Here is an 18,787-nt window from a genome sequence, read left to right on the forward strand (position 1 = left end):
TCCAGTCAGGACTTGACCTTAATCCTCCATTTTCTGTGGGTCCCAATAAGATTATCAGTGCCCTCAATCATCAGGATGTAGCCTAGAAAAATACATATATGTCCCCCAAAACTGGGTTATGAATGTTTGTCTTTGTGTAGAGTGTTGGTTACAAGTTGTTATGGATAATGTTCAGGAGAAACACTAAACAAAGGAGATTAGATTTAGAGTTTTTGTTTTGAAAAGGAAAAATGGCAAAAGCTATGGGATAATGCTCTTGTACACTATAAAGATTTGTCACTCATATTAGTTTAATAAAATACTGATTGGCCAGTAGCCAGGCAGGATGAATAGGCAGAGAGACCAGCCTAGAGAATTCTGGGAAGAGGAAAGGCAAAATATTTCACCAACCAGATGCAGAAGAAGCAAAATAAGAATGCCTCACTGAGAAAAGGTTCCAAGCCTTGTGATTAAACATAGATAAGAATTACAGGTTAATTTAAGTTTTAAGAGGTTGTGGATAATAAGCGTGAACAATAGGTCAAACACTTTATAATTAATATAAGCCTTTGTGCGTTTATTTGGGATTGAATGCCTGTGGGACCGTGCAGGACAGAAAATTCCATCTACAAAATGAACAAACAAACAAAAATGTGACACAGGTTAGCATTATACGATAATGACTCCTGGATGGCTTTTGGTTAATTCATATTTATTTTCATATTTCCAAGGAAGAAAGAAGGTATTTTCAGTATAAACATTGATAAAAGAATATTCTGTTCTTTGAAAACACTTCTGACTTTAAATCTCAGAAAATGTTGCCTTAAGTATAGAATTTTCTTCTTTCCTTTTAAGAGCTCAACCTATTGGTCAGATTCTTTGCCTAGAAACATTGTTAGACGTTATAGATCCTTAGGTTAGTCTTGGGAAGATGTAGGACTCTGGGTGTGGGTCTTGGCTTCACAAAGTATTTGACCTGGGTCAGTTCACTGGATCCTTCAAGATAGGTTTCAGGCATAATTGTGTTATTTAAATGTTCCTAAACGGTTTTCTCAATCCTGATACATTTTTGCAGAGAACACACTGCTGAGCTGAGACTGTACATGCTATATTCAGCCCCGAGCAGATTTTTATGACAAGGTAATAAACCCCTGGAAGCAGGTTTATAATGGAAAACGCAACTTGACCCCAGCTAGAGGAACCCAAATACACCTTCGAAAAGGCTCATTTCTGAAACCTACAAATCCCGTTTTCCCAGGGGTGGTGTCACAGGAGAAAGGTGTACAATAATAGTTGTATTTACCATAAATGCCTAACATATTTTATGATGATTTGATTGTATTAAAAATTTCACCTTATAGATTTTAATAAAACTGCCTGTGGGCAAAGTTATTGCAGTTGGATTTGTTTCCCCTTGCCCACTGCTCTCGGTGGAAAGAAGTGAGCCACCATTATAAAAAGGCTTTGCTTTTAGTACCTGGTTAATAAAAAATAATTTCCTCTTCTTTGGACTTGTTCACGAAGCTGAAAAATGACTCCGTGGGTCAGTGGTGTGTGGCAAAGCTAATTTCTATAAGCTTTCTTTTATCGGGTGGGACTGAATCTAACAAGATGGGGAAACTGAAAACCCCTTCTGTACCAAATATACAAGGGTGAGCATAATCCCCAGGGTCACGACAAGGAAAACGGCAAAACATTTTGTTCTCGTCGATTTCTGGGAGAGCATGTGTCGTCCAAGTACATGTGCTCCTGGCAGGTTCCCCGTTCCCCTAGCCTCACATGAGCTCCGAGGAGAATTAGGAGAACATCTTTCCTTGAGGTTGAGCAATGTGCTTGCTGTGTGTCTTGCAGAGCAACACAGAATCGCCGTGCCCCTCCTGTTTCTCCAGGATGTTCACAGACCAACCTCTGGAAAAGAAACTGGGAACAGGGTCTCACAAAGAGCCAGAGCACCCGAGTAGCTGGCTGCCCTGCTCCCAGTCAGCGCAAAGAGATATTTCCTTCTTTACCTTCTCAGACAGTTGTAAGGATGGAGACTGTAAGTCTAATCATAGAAGGTTCCCAGGGCATTTTCACAGAGGCTTTGCTCCATTCAGAGTACCAAAGAAGAATACCCCAGGGATTTGTGGTATGGGAAGTCCTTCCATCTTTGTGTTCTTTTCACTGACTAGTGAATAAAACTGATTTGGCCAATGGCCTAACAGAGTAAAGCTGGATGGGAAATCAGAACAGAGGTGTAGAGAGAGAGTAGGCAGAGTCAGCGAGAAGCCACATACACCACAGGAGTCAGACACCTCCGCTGGAGGGTGCTGAAACTTTGCCGGTAGGCCATGACCTTTAGGATATAAGAGCTAGCTAGAAATATGCATAAGCTATTGCCAAGCAGTGTTTTAAATAATATAGTTTCTGTGTAATCATTGCGGGTCTGAGTGGCCAGGAGCAAACAAGCAGCCTCTGACTACAGGTTTGGAAAGTTAACAGTTGTGTTTGGAGACGTGGAGATGATATGAGAAGGAAGGGTAATATCCCACTTTGACAGTCTGTCTTAGATGAAGTTGAAATGGGCAGCAGTTGTAAGGTCTTTGAGGGGAAGGCCAAAGGACTTCCTTTCTTCTTTCCGCTTCAGTTTTATTTTTTAATGAAAAATGACTTACAATGTATAGATGTGGGAGGGACTTTTGTCTCCAGGCAGGAGTATATGAAGTCACCCATATGCTTCTCTTCCACAGCTGTGCTCTTGGTAAGGGTAGCAGTGGGTGGGAGCAGGACACACCCTACTTCTGACACTGGAGATGGGTGTTAAGGAGAGATGTGGATTCATAAAAGCGTGGTGCTGGAGAAGCTGTGAATTGAAACCATTCTCTCCCATCAGAGATCCAACTTTGTAAGGTTAGACAGGCAATAATTCTCAGAGCGATTGTTCAGGAGCTGGTGAGTGGCGTCTGTAACAGTAGCAGGAGGGAGGCAGGTGTTTGATGGCACGGGAGAGGATGCTGGCGAGTGGCAGGGAACGTGGAAATCTCTGCTCAGATGTGAGAATGGAATTAGGAGCCAGGTTGCAAAAGCAAGATGGAGTTGGACAAGGGCTCCACTCACGTATGAGTGGGGAGGAGCAAGCATCACAATGAAAGCAGTTCACTGGAGGCCTGGAGAATGAAAGGTGCTCATCACTGGTGAGTCTCTTCATGAGCTAGAGACTGTGTTGTACAAATAAAGTCTGCATTTTTGCAAAACCAATTTCTTTTTTTCTGTAATAGTACAGCTATCAGCTAATATAGTAGTATATGAGTGTTTATAAACTATCAGATGTTGAAAAAATATGACTCAGCCCAAGCATCCTCAAATAGATAATCTATGATCCAAAATCCAAAATATAATGAGTGCCTACAGGAAATCAAGTATGGAAAATTCCATACCTATCAGAATGCAGGTGCACAAAAATATATAAATGACCTTCAGGCTATGTGGGTCAGCTACCTATGTAGTACAAATGAATTTCATGTTCAAGTACGGGCCTCATTGCCAAGGTATCTCAGTATGCTAATATTCTAAAAACATAAAACCAAAATTTGGAATCTTGAATACATCTAAGCATTTGAGATGAGAACTTTATCTGGATGTACCCACCCTATAGTTGACAGAAGCTTGGCTCACATAATTTGTTGTGGTATGAAAATTATAGAGAACTCAACAAAGTATTTTTTGGAGGACACACAACAAGGACATTGTGGAACATATCAAAGACAAACTTCCTAAAAACTACTTAAAATTGTGTCTCTTTGGTATTGACTTACGATGTGCCACATTTTGAAATACCAGCCTAGTAGGACACTAAATGACTTGATCTTCTCTTGGGCTCTGGGACACTCCAGGAAAATCCGCTTCTCTCCAGCCGTGCCTGTCTCCTCTGGACCCCTTTGCGTTTGGTCAGTTGCTGTGCAGAATTCTAAGTCATATTTCTTCCTATGTAGACATCTAGTTGGGGAGAAGAGGAAGGAGAAGCTGTACCCAAACTTGGGGGCTGTGTTCTATGAAACCCGAGGACTTTGTGTCTTGAATGGTGTACTTACCATCGCCTGTTTAACATTAGCCTTATTTACTGATTCATTTGCTTGGGCAAAAGGTTGAGGTGATGACCCGGACTCCTCACCTTTTTTATAGTAGATGCGATTGACTTAGGGTAAATGGAGTTATGGTGATGGTGTGAAGAATAATCCTAATGCCGCAATCGGAACTTACATACTGTTCATAGGCTTTCCTTACTCTTGCCTCATCAATTTCTTTGTCAAACGCTCTCTTGAGAAAGCAAACGTAGTACTTAAGCCCCGAAGTTTCACTCAATACTATGAGAGAGCTAAAGGAATAGACTACAGGGGAAAGCAAAGCTGGATGTCTCCATTCTTTGATTCTTAAGGATTTAATCATAAATATAACAGGTAAGTCAGTTAATTGTATCAATGTAGTATAGCAGGCACCACAAACCAGATTCAAGTTATTTTGGACAGAAGCCTGGTCAGGATGGAGAGTTGAAATAGGATGCAGATGATATGCAGGGGTCTCTGTGTGTGGAGACTTGAGTGAGGACGGAGATGGGAGACCAGAGAACATTTCTCAGGCCAAAGGACAAATAGGAAGCTGAAATGAATCCCGGGCAGACAAAGGAGAGTCCAGGCTAAGACGGAAGTGAGAAATGGCACTGCAGAGTTAGAGGATACTGGGGCGGGCAGGTGAACTCGGCTTCTCAGCACAGAGCTAGAGATCGGATTGGGTGAAGAAAGAACTGGAGTGGAGAAGGACCGTTCATGAAGAGATTTGATCGCAAAGCCAAGGACTTCGACTTTTCCCCTGGCCACCCTGGAATGCCGCCAGAGACCTTCAGACCCATGAGCAGCATGGTAAAGACAAGAGTGTTGGAGAATATACTCTCCTGTGGTAGTGATAAGAATCATAATCTAGGCATTGGGAGCCATTTAGTATTTTGTGTTTCTGATGTATGAATTGAATTTTGTACATAGTTGACAGAATGTTCCATGCTCTCCTTGATAAAGTGGCCCTTCTAAGAACAAGTCAATAAAAAAGACACACACACACACATACATATATGTATGATTTTAACATTTAGAGGGGAAATCCAGGGTGACACATCAAGACTAAAAGCATCCACAGGAAATCTGATGTTTTATACAGAGTGATTATGTAAAATGCTCACTTGTGGCTTGAGCGAGTGCAGTCAGAGAATTGCGTAGCTGTGAGTCATAGTGGGGTTGGTCCTCATAGTAAATGAGTGTCTTGGGGAAATCCATTTACGTTTCAGTTCTTACAGTACATGCGACTGCATTTGAGGAGTGGATAGGAAACCTGTCTATTCGCAAGTTGGAGACAATGGATGATATTGAGTATAAGTACATGCACATTCAAATCCCACGCTCAAGTGTATGAATAGAGTGATGTGTGTGCTTATATAGCCAGACATTGATAAATTTACAACCTCATTTCACTCCAAAACATAGTAATGAAATTCAATGTGTTTTCTGGTTAAAAAGAAAAAAAAAGGTTGATCGCCGGGTAATAAGATTTTTATCAATAATAGTTCAGTGACAGAAGGAAGAACATATTTAGTCATTTTTAACTGTTTCCCACTGACATGTTCCCCATATATCTTTTTATCATAAACTTTCAACTATACATGTGGTGACCAGGCTCTGCTAGGTTCACACTGCTTTTCCTCACGCTGCTGAGTTAACTGTACTTTACTGCACGCTTGGATTGAAGGTGCCAGCTAGTGACATGGGTGACAGGCACAACTTGGCTGGAAGGTCAGGGCCTGGAACTTTCCCAGGCCCTCTGAAATGGCTGTCAGGCTGGTTTCTCACCCTGATTCTTACCTCGCCATTCATTAATGTGCTTACAGAGCCGGGTCCTCCTCTGTCGTGTTGAATTGCCACTGCTGGTTCTTGTTTTGGGTTTTTCCAGATGTTTCCCCTCAGCTGCTCTGCTCTCTCTTTGCTCATGTTCCTTTCTCAGAGGGGAACTTGAAGGCAAGCGATAGCCTCTCTCTTCCCTTTTCTCTGCGCACTGGCATCTTTAGCTGTCTTCTAGGCAATGCAGTATTCTGTTTCTGTGGCTATCTCCCTAGAATGTGAATGGTAGTTTGAGGCCTGAATAAAAGAAAGAAAAAAAATGAAATTGCAGAACAATCTTTTTTTTTCATCTGAGAAAAAAATAGAGACATATGGCAATGTTGCCAGCATAGACACACTGGAATTGTTCATTTATGATTTCAAAAGTGATTTCATCTCACCTCCAAATTTAACTCCTGAACTGAAGTGTTTCCTTCAGCACTTTAACTTCTGGCAGAATCAGCAAACAAAAGAGCCTTGCATCAGGGTAACTTCTGTCCTCTGCACCTCCTGCTGGGCAAACAGGGATGCTCAACAGCTTCCTCCTCTGTGAGGACAGAATCCAACCTGTCTACTGATGTTTTCAGAAAAGCCCTGCTCAGGCGGTTGCGAGTTGCAACTAAGATTTAAAATCTGAAAGCAGAACCGTGTTGGTACCTGAAGATATAAGAAATGGTCCTGAGAAAATTGTCTTTAACATACTGACCATCCTGTACTTTGACATAGCGAGAGTCTCATTTCGATAAGAAAAATCATTCATTCCAACTGTAAGACTTACAGACCATAGTTGTGAGAAGAGTGAATATAGTTGTTCCACATTCTTTTACAAACATTTGTCTAAGAGAAACATTTTCCTTTTTGGCCAAAAATAGTTTTACATGTAGCTTTTTTATATGCTGGATTTAGATCTAGAAACTCAATACACACACACACACACAGATATATATATATATATATATATATATATATATATCATTTCCCTTATGACTAAACTTTTTGACTTTTTGTCTTTATTTACAAGTCTATTAAAATAGGGGCTTGGAAGACGGATCAGTAATAAAGACTACTTGTTGTTCCTGCAAGTAATAAAGACTACTTGTTGTTGAACCAGGTCCTGCAGAGGACCTGGGTTCAGTCCCCAACACCCACATGGCAGCTCACATCCACTTGTAACCCTAGTTCCAGGTGATCTAAAGCCCCGTTCTGTACCAAGTCTGCACATAGTGCGTACACACACACGCACACACACACACACACAAGCAGATAGACACATACATAAAATGTAAATAAACCAGGTGTGCACACAACAATAGATTAATATCCACAATGTGCTTCTTATATCTATTACCTGAAATCTCTTGCCACAAAAGCATCAGATGAGTCTTAGGTAAAAGAGAGAATCTGGTTCTCTGCAATAGAAGCAGTCATTCAGCTGTGTGCACTAAAAGGTGGATATACAGTTATATAGCAGAGCCCTTGCCTAAGCCCTGGCAAGGCCCAGGGTTCAACCCCAGCATTGTAAGAAAACAAGTGTGCAAAACACACATCTGTGAGCAGTTAGAGGTGTGTCGGTAATTCAGAGTCAGCTTGTGTTGTCTGTTTGCTGGAATCTCTGGATCTTGCTGTTCCCAGTTCCTTCTGTATTCACAGTGATAAGGCTGGGGCTGTGTTTCTCCTTTACTCTAGACCTCTGTTCGCTTTTTGTCTCCTAGACACTCAACTTTCCTAAACTTCATGTATTACAAACCCACTTACTGAATTCTTTGTCCTATTTCTAGAAGAAAACATTTGAATTCTGTTTGGGTTTTGCTTTTTAAACTGAAGAGCCATTTCTATTCTGCAAAAGAAAGGTATAATGTGAACATCTCTGATAGGGGAGTTCAGCCAATCACATTCTGTTTTTGGGGCATGCTGCCCTCAGACAAAAGCCTGCCTATAAACCTAGCAAGCGCGCTCTGCAAGCTCTCTTTTCTCCTGGCTCCAGGGTCCGGACGGATTGTTTGGATTCTGGTGTAAGCTGTTGTAAGTCTTACTTCTGTTTATTAAAGCTGTATATTTTATATCAAGATAGTCTGGGGACTTTTCTTTACCAATCGCCCTGCAGCTTCATCTGGCGCCCAACGTGGGGCTCAAACCCACGACCCTGGGATTAAGAGTCCCATGCTCTACCGACTGAGCTTCACATCTCTGTAGCAGGATCAGTTGCTCACCAGGGACAGATCACTTTGCTCATTTACACCTCTCATCCGCTGTGACACTGTGATGTCACAGGCAACAGATGTGAGGTGTATTTGGGGAAGAAATAGAACAGTGTCTAAAAGATCAATCAGTGAGAGATTGGTCTGTTTGTGAGGGAAACTCTGACAAAACAAACAAAGCTCCCTCCCCCATTCTCTCCCATGGTGTGTAGTTACTCACTGTATTGCATGTCCTTAGGATCCTGTGTGTAGTTACTCAGTGCATTGCATGCCTTTAGAATCCTGTGTGTAGTTATTACATTGCATGCCCTTAGGAAACTGTGTGTAGTTACTCAGTGTATTGAATGTCCTTAGGATCCTTGAAAGTTTTCAAAGCACATCTGAGCTAAATGCTAAGCACTGGGATGTGTTCGTTGATAGTGCAATAGGAGCCTGAAGTACTGTATTCAGGTTCATTGTCGACTGTGCTCTGGAGAACATTAAGAAAGTGGAAGATGCTATCCTACTTGTTAAAGAAAATCCAATTGTACTTTGTTCTGCCTAGATGTCTAGGTTCTGTCTTTACGTACAGTTCAGATTCTTTGAGACTGGATTATGTCTTTGGATACAGATAAAAAAGTCATAAAAATTAAACGTTTTATAGCCTAATGGAGTGGATCTAAGTTCTGGCGCCACTCGGTTATCAATTGATAGATCACTTAACCTTATGTTTTGATAATAATCTGTTGTCAGGGAATGACTGGGGAGATTAAATGAGATGGTATATATAGACACAATAAAATTGTACTTGGTACAGTGTTGGCAGTCAGTGTGTACAAACTAGTTCACAAATGGATTTAAAATGAGTTATATTCAAATCAATAAATATAGAAGACCTAGCTTTTTTGTTATTCCTCTTGGATTATCAGATACATGGATCCAGCATTTTATTCTTTTATGCATAATCTATAGTTCTTGAGTTACAGAGTTATAGTCAATAAGATAGGAGCACATGAGTACTTAGACATTCTTAGCTTTATCCAAAGCAGTAATAATAATAATAGTAGTAATAATAATTCAGTTATACTTTCACTACCTTTCTGGAATAAATTTCTGGAATAAATTTGATTCCCTCCTAAAGGACTAGTTCATATAAAGGGAGAACTGGGAGAAGAAAGTATCTCCACCTAGCACTGCAGGTTCAGAAGAAATAACCAGTCACTTAGCATGGCAACAGTCCATGCCGTGACGAACTGGGCTGGGGCTACTAGATCCTGAGCCTTGACATTAGTGGGCCACTTAGTGTGTCCCCTGAAGTCACCCTACTGGGATGTCCTTCTAGACATCACCATGGTTACAAAAGAACATTAGGAAGCCTTTTCTTTCATGCAAGGGATCTTTAGATTCAAATATTTTTATGGGTCTCACCTTTGGGATTACAGAACTGGATGTTTACATGTGATTCTAAGAATGTTGTAGTTTCTATTGCAAGCTCTTGTTTCAAAGAAACTGGTACAGATGATATAAGAAACTGGTACAGATGATATAAGAAACTGGTACAGGTATAAGAAACTGGTACAGGTATAGATCACAGCCCCAAGAGAGGTGCGTGCTGATGCTGAATGAGGAGACCCACTACCAATGAAATCCTCAGCAGCAGCTTTGTAGAGATCATCAGATCCATTTTTAGACTTCCACATTTTCGCTAACTCTGTGCCCTCCGTAAGGACGGAATTTTCAGCTGCGTTTATCAGCTTTTACTTTCTACAAGTTGCTAAAGTATCCGTCCTGGAATTCCACTGCCTTGCAAAAAAGAATTCAAGATTTTTTTTTTTAAGTTTTGCTGACTATGTCTTATGGCACAGGACTGAAACTTTACCTGCTTAATTGGCAGGTTAAACTTTATGAGTTTCTGGTACCCTGGTGATACATGACTATTAAAACTTGCAGGTGGTTCAGGGCAGAGAGATGTAAGTTCCAGTGCTAGTAATACATCACAAAAGTGTGTGTTTCTTCACGTCACTGTTGTGAAAATGGAGACTTTAATACTCTTGCACAGTATAAGCTGATTAGGGAATCTTTATGGATCTCAACTATGGGTCTCTTTTTCATAGAAATGAGGAAAATATAATGCTTATAGACAGAAGTGTAAAAACATATAATTGGCCCGGTGTTACCTTTTTGAGACTCAGGGTTTAGTGGCCATCTGCGTGCACCTTCCGACTTGTACAAACTGCCTCTTAGGAACGGGGCTTCTGTCACGTAAAATGCTGTAAATCTGACATTTTTATGCTTTCTTCAGAAGGCAGATTTGCTTAATTACGCTTATGTCATATTTAAGTGTTAGCACATTTCCTTTTTGGAGTTTATCTTTTCATCAGGAAGTGTAAATGCATGCTGTGGCTAGTGGTATACACCACATAAGCAACTCAGTTTGGCGGGGAAAGTGATATGATTGCAATTCATTAGAAGTTGTATTTTCCATGTTTACAAGTGGTTTTCAGACCAAAAACCTCTTTCAAATATTGACTGAGTTGGCCACCGTCTCCACCTTAGGAGCTCTTTGTAATTAGGGCTAATTGGAGCATGGAGAGACATTAAAATGAATTAGTTTTAATTAAGAGAAGGAAGATGAATAATAGTTCTTTTTTTTTACAACTTTAAATTTAACATTCTTTTTAGCTTCTCTATGGGAGAAGATGTCTGTTAGCTTCTCTTGGTGTTAAGCTGTAATCTTCAAATAGGACCTTAGAATACATTACAATTTTGTTTTTTTATTCCCTTGGTAACCATATGGTGATTTAGTTTGAAGGTAATATATCCATTTTTACATGTTGCTGAGAAAGTGAGCAATCTTCAAACTCATTGTTCAAAAATACATTTTAATTGGTTGCCTATAATCTGAATGAGGAAGCATCCAGGACACAGGAGACAGGAAGAGAGAGCTGGAGGGATGGGCAGCACACTGTATGGGAGCTGAGGCCCAGGCCTCTGACGCTGGTCAGAGCTAGCAAAAAGGAGCAGTGAACTTGGTCAGACAGTGCTACTGGGGCTTTGAATGTCTCCAGATATTTGCTGATCAGGAACACACAGAATTCAAAAAATCTTTTTGAGTGTTATACTTGTATACAAACACACATACACACACACACACATCATTATATATGTGGCTGTGTTACTATGCATATATACATGCACCATTTATCAATATTCATACATGTTCAATGATATGAATATATACACATACTATTTATAATTATGTACCTGCTAATAGTGATATATGCATAGGCTAATACATTTACATGTGTCAATACACAGGCATATACACACCATTTGTATAGATGTATATGTAGTATATGTACACATACAGTTTAAACATCTTTAAATTAATATACATACAGCATTTACATATATATAAATGTACATACACAACTATATATATGGGTTGATACATACATATATACTTAATATTTATTCAATATTTATGTCCATATTCATTTATATTTACACATTTATACATTTGTTTGTACTAACATGCATGCATACACTGTTTTTCATATAAATGCTAATATACATATACATGCATTATATGATAAAGTAGCTTATATTGTAATGACTATGAATCCATTTATGATTTATAAAATGAATTTAGCTTGAACATCTCATTTCCAGGTGTGTGACCCTGCATATTGTCAGCATGCAGCAATAGTCTTTGATGTCACCTCTGCTTTCCTCTCTTCTTTAAGAAAATACTTTCTCAGAAATTGGCAATTCTACCTCAAAGAACTAATTCAAATTTGAAGACAAAAAAATGGTGACTCATCAAAGAAGAATGTTAGGTTATTTTGTTCTGGCAGAATCCAACAGATTGGAACTAGAGGCCTTTGTCAAGGCTCCCACCTGAATTTTCCATATAACATTCTTAGCATGAAAATTGTCCTAGAAAAATAAAAGGGATAAATGTAAGCTCCACAAAAGACTCACAGTTTGGGTGAAGAGACTGTGACACTAATTTGATTTTATAGGCATTATGTAAAAAAAAAATAACTAGCTTTTACAGCATTATAATCCAGTCAAGGAAGTATTTGGGAATCAACGTATGCTGTTGGCAACTGTCTCATGGCAAATGAACGGGTGCTAAGCCGCTCAGCAAGGGAGCAGTCTATAGCACATGCTTGGCACTCAGTGCTTCAGAGGAGCTAATAATAGTTCCAGCCTGAAAATCTGGTGCATCTGTGTAGGGCTGGTGACACTTACCTTAGGGGAGGATGCTAGGCAGCTCATACAGTTGATGAAACTTATTTTTTCATGTTGATTTTAGGCCTCTACCTAGGAAAAACAGTTATTTAAAAAATTGCAGTGTGGATATTTCTAAGCTCAGATAAGCGGAGTATTCACTGTCTCATTTTGACCATGACACTGCTAAATGAAGGTGTGTAATGAACAGATAGAATGTCCGGTTAGAGGAGGTGACGGAGGCAAGGGCTTCAGAGAGGGACGGCGTTGCATCTGGCTGTGATGGAGGTGATGGTGATTGCTCCTGCTGTGGTGGCTGCCTTTGCACTCTGGCCTCAAAATCATGTACTTTTATCAATTCCTGCTATCAGAATCTAACATCTTACCTTCTTAAACTTTAGGTTGAGAACTCATATGATTTTGTGTAATCAAATATATGGATCATGGAAAATTTGACAATAGTAAAAGGTTTCTGAATCTACAATGAAGAAATTTTTCACAATTTAATGCATTGTGAATCCTAGGTGTTTCTTTCAGTGTTTGGCCAAGTCACACTATATAGCTATACTAGAGATTTGGTTCTGAACATGTAATGTGTTCACACCGCCACTCAACACCAACAGATACTACACGTGCAATATGTTCACACCACTACTCTACACCAACAGATACTACACATGCAGCATGTGTTCATACAAATACCCAACACCAACAGATACTACACATGCAATGTGTTCACACCACCACTCAACACCAACAAATAATACATGTGCAGCATATATTCACACCACCACCCAACACCAACAGATGCTACACACGCAACATGTGTTCACACCACCACTGCATGCAACAGATACTGCAGATGACTTATGTGTTCACACTACCACCCCAAACCACCAAACACAGCCTGGAACTCCTTCACTCCTAATTAAGATGGCAGCAATTACAGATCGCAGTGGTTTTTACATTTACATATTGTTTTTATGCAAATAAAATGGTTTGACTATAAAAAAATATATATTTTAATTTGATTTTGAAGTTTATATTTGCTTTTATTGGGAATAGCTTTTTCCCCCTTCTATAATGCAACCTGATACCCCTCCCAGTTCCTCCTCCCTTCCCATCTGGGTCTGTTGCACTTTCTGTCTTTCATTAGAAAAGAAACAGACTTCTAAAGGATAATAAAAAAATAAAATACAATAAGACAAAATAACACCTAATACATTGGAATGGACAGAACAAACAGACAGAAAAGAGCCCAAGCAAAGGCGCATGAAGCATACCGACACAGAGACCAACTCAGGAATCCCATAAAAACACTAAACTGGAAGCCATGACACAAATGCAAAGGACCTGTAGCATAAAAAGAGAGGAAAAAATATGTAAGTAAAATCAAAGGAGTATAAGTCAACATTGAGAACAACAAATGCACTAGCATGGAGGTATGAGATAAGGAACGTCCAATGATGTCATTGAGGTTTTTTTCCATTGGCCACCTCCTGCCAAGCACGCTGCCCATTGGCTCCCTCCTGCCAAGCACACAGCCCATTGGCTGCCTCCTGTCAAGCACACAGCCCATTGGCTGTCTCCTGCCAAGCTCGTAGCCCATTGGCCGTCTCCTGCCAAGCTCGCAGCCCATTGGCCACCTCCTGCCAAGCACACAGCCCATTGGCTGCCTCCTGTCAAGCACACAGCCCATTGGCTGTCTCCTGCCAAGCTCGTAGCCCATTGGCCGTCTCCTGCCAAGCTCGCAGCCCATTGGCCACCTCCTGCCAAGCACGCAGCCTACCCGTAAGAGCAGTCTGGACTGCTAACAGTGGCAACTTCCAAGCCAGTGTTACCCGTGGCCTCTACCTCAGCTGAGCGTACTTCAGTAGCTGATTTCTCTCCTGGAGTTAGATACCTAACTGTGATAAAAGAGCTAAGTGAAAGCGTACTAAATTCCCTTCTGCTGAGACCACACAGCAGCACCTTCAGTCAGGTGGAAGTGAGGAAGCCAGAGGGAAGAAATTACAAGTAGGTGAACGATGGTACAAAACCAAAGCCCCATGCCAGAGCGCTGCGACTGAGATATTCAAACACCCAAACGGTTGTGAGACACCGTTAATTGATCTTTGTTTTTTAAATGTATTTAAGTGGAAAATTGAAACATGTCTGTCCTAAGCAAAAATTTCAGAACAGTTTTGTAAAAGGAACTGTTTTTCTTACAGGTGTTTGACAGCAATGTGGGAGCTTCATGGGCCTTTTCATAATGTCCATAAAAGAGCAGAAACTGGGAAAATAATCATTTTTTGCTTCTTTGTTATCTTTGTCACCTCTTTCTTTCTCCTTTTTCAGTTCTATTTTGACTGCAGAAAACTCCATGTTTAGTAAACTATTCATCTCAGTCAACTCCAAAGGTGTATCTGCCATTTTATATTTTATGCTATTTTAAATTACTCAACAGCATTAATAATTATATGTACCCGAAATGGAGTTATTTGTGACAAGTGAATTGCATGGAAAAGAATTGACCCTGGATTCTTTTTTTTTTTTTTGTTTTTTGTTTTGTTTTTTTTTTTTTGCATCTTGTTATTTCTTTTACATTACCTGTTCTTTACTGAAGGCATTAACATGTTATGTTATAAATAACTCAACAGTATATTAAAACATTTCTCTTTCAAAAAGAAAAACTTGGTGAGGGTAGGCACAGATTCTTCTGGGGAGTAAGTAATTAAGGAAATGAGTGTCTTCCATGAACAACTAAACATAGGTAAACCAAAGCTGAGCTCGGCATTCTTTCACGAGCGTGAATTGTACCTCTCACCATTGTTGTGAGGGTGAAACCGACCAAAGAGATGGAAGTGTCAGAGATCCCAGAAGGCTTTCCTGGCAGCTGCTGGCTTGGCTTTGATGGCTTCTGAGTCCAGGTGTGAGAGCAGTGCAGGCTGGGATTAGGTCCCGAGAGGTTTATGGGCGCTGCTGAAGTGCATGGAGCAGACTTGCTAAGCAGTGGAGTCCTTTACAGTGGAAATATTTCAGTGTTTTCCTACCTTGACTCTCCCTAACCGGATACAAGATGACCTAAGTGAATATCAGCCCCTTGGGCGGCATTCTAGTTGACAGGAAAAACGTGCCCTAAACAACCACACATGGCAACCACAGCCTACCAACTGAGCATGCCAACCACAGCCTACCAACTGAGCACGGCAACCACAGCCTACCAACTGAGCATGGCACCCACAGCTACCAACTGAGCATGGCACCCACAGCCTACCAACTGAGCATGGCACCCACAGCTTACCAACTGAGCATGGCACCCACAGCTTACCAACTGAGCATGGCACCCACAGCCTATCAACTGAGCATGCCAACCACAGCCTACCAACTGAGCATGCCAACCACAGCCTACCAACTGAGTACATAGCTTGGTTATGTCACATAACTTTTTTTGTGTGACGATGATGGTGGATGTGCTAATTATTTATCTAATAAATGTATCATTTGAGACCCTCTTGTTACTTTGTTCGTCACGAAGAAGCCGAGTCTCACAGATGCCAATAAGAACTCCCTGTGCCCAGTGAAGGTCACCCTAAAGTTGACGTTTGATGTCACACTCTTTGTGGGTGTGGGTGCCTCCAAGTGGGAAGATGAGGTTGGTGTTTCTCACTTTGAGCATTAACAGCATTCAGAATCTCCAAAGTGAAGAAATGCTATGCTTTGCATATCCTTATGGTATTATTTTGAGTTTTTATTTAGAGAGGAAACTGATAAATCACATTCTCGGTAGAATGAGCCTTTTAAACTATTGAACAATGCTGGGAATTAAAGAAAACAAACAGTATACCAGAATGGTGTGACCTTTTTCTTTTTTTAAAAAATAAATCTTTTAGTTTGCTAAGATCTCCTGAAATATCACCATTTTTTACCAAAGTGTTCTGGTTTCTTCATGAATATCTGCAAGGATATGCCAGGGGGTATGTTCATTAAAATTACAAGTCTCCACCGCTGCTGTACAAGGTTCCTGCACAGGCAAAGGGCACAGCTTTCGAGTGATGGTTGTTCTTGAATCTGGTACCTGCGCCCATCCATTACAGTTTCAGGCGTCGGCACCGTGACATTAGCCTGTAGTGAAGAAAGAACTATTTTGCTGTTGTGTGGAAATGCCTGGGAGCACAGAAAAGGCCCTACTGAGATAAACAAATTCATAAAGCCCAGAAGGTAGATACGTGTCTGGAATTGTGTGGAAGACCAGGAAAGCACCAATGTTCTCGTTCTAAATGCAGTTTTTCTGTACTTGGGACTTGAGCAGGTTTGGGTTACTTGTGATGATTTATTTATATTTCTGGATTTTTGATGCAGAATCTGAGTTTGAGGGCTAGGACTCTGTATGCTCTGTGTAGTTGTCGTGATTTCAGAAATCTCAGTCTTGTCTTGCGTTACCCTGTGTGATTGCTAGAGCTCACAGCACCAACATTTCACAGGCTCACCTCAGCTGTAAGAGCAAAATCTGTGTAAGACATTCCAGGTTTGACATATAGGCCTGACATTCTCCAACAATAAACAGAGTGCCTTTCTTGTTTATGGTTTGAGTTAGAGCCTTGTGTTGGTAATCGTTCAAGTTCTGCTTGTTCTGGTCATACTAATAACTCATACAATCCATGCCCCAGGGTCAGATGAACATTTCTGGGAGTGCTCATTGATTTCTCCCTCTTTGTTTTTATTTTTTCACTGACTCTACACGCTGTTAAGTCTCCAGCCTCTGGAAATACCCGGGTCATCATGGAGACAAGGGTGGGAAGGATGGCACCTGCTGTTCTAGGTCACAGGTGGTAGCTGGAGGGAGGTTTAATGAAGAAATAAGAACATCTCAGGTAGCAAGAATGCTCAGGAGAGATGTGATGAAGCCATGTGAGACTTTCATATTGCGTAGCCCAAGATAGCTGTCAAGGGATGAGCCTGAGGTCACAGCTAATGAAAGAGAAGCTGACGGTGAGAACGTGGGAAGTGTGTATCATACCGCCCAGACCTAAGCCTTGCTTTGCCTTCCCACTGCTGCTCAATCCCTCTGTCCTCCGCTTCCACATGCCTGCTCAGCAACTGCGTTCTGAATGGAATCTACTCTGGTCGGTGACTGTAGAAAACCACCTCAGCTCATCCGTTATACGATGCTCTCATCGTATCTCATAGAAGAATTTCACTAAACAATTTAATCTGAAGTGTGTTACTCAAGAAACAACTAAGTGTCAAAACAATTTCTTCCTAATCATTCATCTTAAAACGTGTTAAAATGAGAAAATATAACATTTCTTTCAAAGAAGGAGATGAAAGAAAGAAAAAAAAAACCTTGTTGTTAGGAGGAAACCAGATCAGCAGAAGAGAAAGTGAGAGGGGGGATGGGAGAGAGAGACAGTCAGACAGAAACAGAGAGAGCTGGAGAGTCTGCGACACAAAGAGGCACAGAGAGCCATGGAGATCAAGAGAGGAGGTAGGGTACCTTTCTGTATCTGGGAAGATGCAGGGACCCTTTCTCAAGCAAAGTACCTTTAAAACCGGGAGACCGATTGCACATCGGTAGAGTGAAATTTCAGGGTGTAATTTCCTCAGTGTTTTCTTCACTGGCTTCTTGATAGTTCACTGTCACGGCTGACTGAGCACACCTCTCAAGCAAACACTGAGCTCCCCATGAGCGGACTCTTGACCTCAGCTAGCCACGTGACTGGAGGACTGGAACAGGGTGAAGGCATAAGATTAATGAGAGGCCTGAGTGGAAACAGCGTCTTGTGAGGACTGCACTAACCCCTGGACAGCCGGCCCTTGTTGTCTACAGAGACTGCGAAACTGCATCCTGGCCCAACCTCGAGGGGTCATGGTGGTTCCTGGTCTAGCTTTTCTTCCCTGCTTTCGGCCTGACCCTGGACTGACAGCTTGCTGTTATCTGTCTCTCTGTTTCCAGTGGCTACCGATGTCTGTGTGTTTCCTCAATGTATCTAACGTAGACGTCGTTTTTCAGACTCTGCTCACTTCGCACATTCTCCCATCTGTGAGCTAATGCCTCATTTAGTTTATTCCCCATCCCTGCAGCCCTTCCTTTCCTCTCTGATAATGGTGAGGAAAGTCTGTGACCTCTGTATACTTCTCAGGAACTCTGCCTTGCTTAATTTTTTTCTAGTCCTTTACCACCTGAAGAAAGAAAACATGGATTGTGATCTTTGTGGAGAAAAGACTAGAAAAAAAGAAGCCCCTGGCAAATAGCAGCCAGCGAAGCTATAGCAGCAAGGGACAGCACGGGGCAGTGAGCTAGGCTGGATGGAGAAGGTGTATACAAATCACAAATATATTACAACTGAACACTTACAGAGAGCGGGAAACTCTGAATTTCTTCTCTCCGCCCAGTCTCCATCAGTGGGCTACTAGTGGTGGCCTGCAAAGGGCTCTCTGGTAAGCAGGAACAGGACATCGACTTCAGAAAACAAATCTTCAAAGGAGGGAGAGAGCAGGCCTGTGGGGAAAGCC

The 18,787-nt window shown here is 41.2% G+C and overlaps 1 protein-coding gene and 1 long non-coding RNA gene across 8 annotated transcripts in view; one reads left to right on the forward strand and one right to left on the reverse strand.

Annotated features, from left to right (window-relative positions):
• The window catches only part of Hdac9 (histone deacetylase 9), a 524,755-nt gene that overhangs the window by 291,509 nt on the left and 214,459 nt on the right, over positions 1-18,787 (forward strand). The gene's annotated exons all lie outside the window — the stretch shown is intronic.
• Positions 675-17,914, reverse strand: LOC125387704 (uncharacterized). The gene is made up of 5 exons (XR_007227970.3): positions 17,816-17,914; positions 12,314-12,385; positions 6,281-6,536; positions 5,865-6,137; positions 675-3,954 (listed from the first exon to the last, which is right to left on the reverse strand). It is a non-coding gene; the product is annotated as an uncharacterized LOC125387704 (long non-coding RNA).

Source organism: Myodes glareolus, chromosome 11, assembly GCF_982192425.1.
Source record: "Myodes glareolus chromosome 11, mMyoGla1.1, whole genome shotgun sequence".
In the NCBI taxonomy this organism is placed as follows: Eukaryota; Metazoa; Chordata; class Mammalia; order Rodentia; family Cricetidae; genus Myodes; species Myodes glareolus.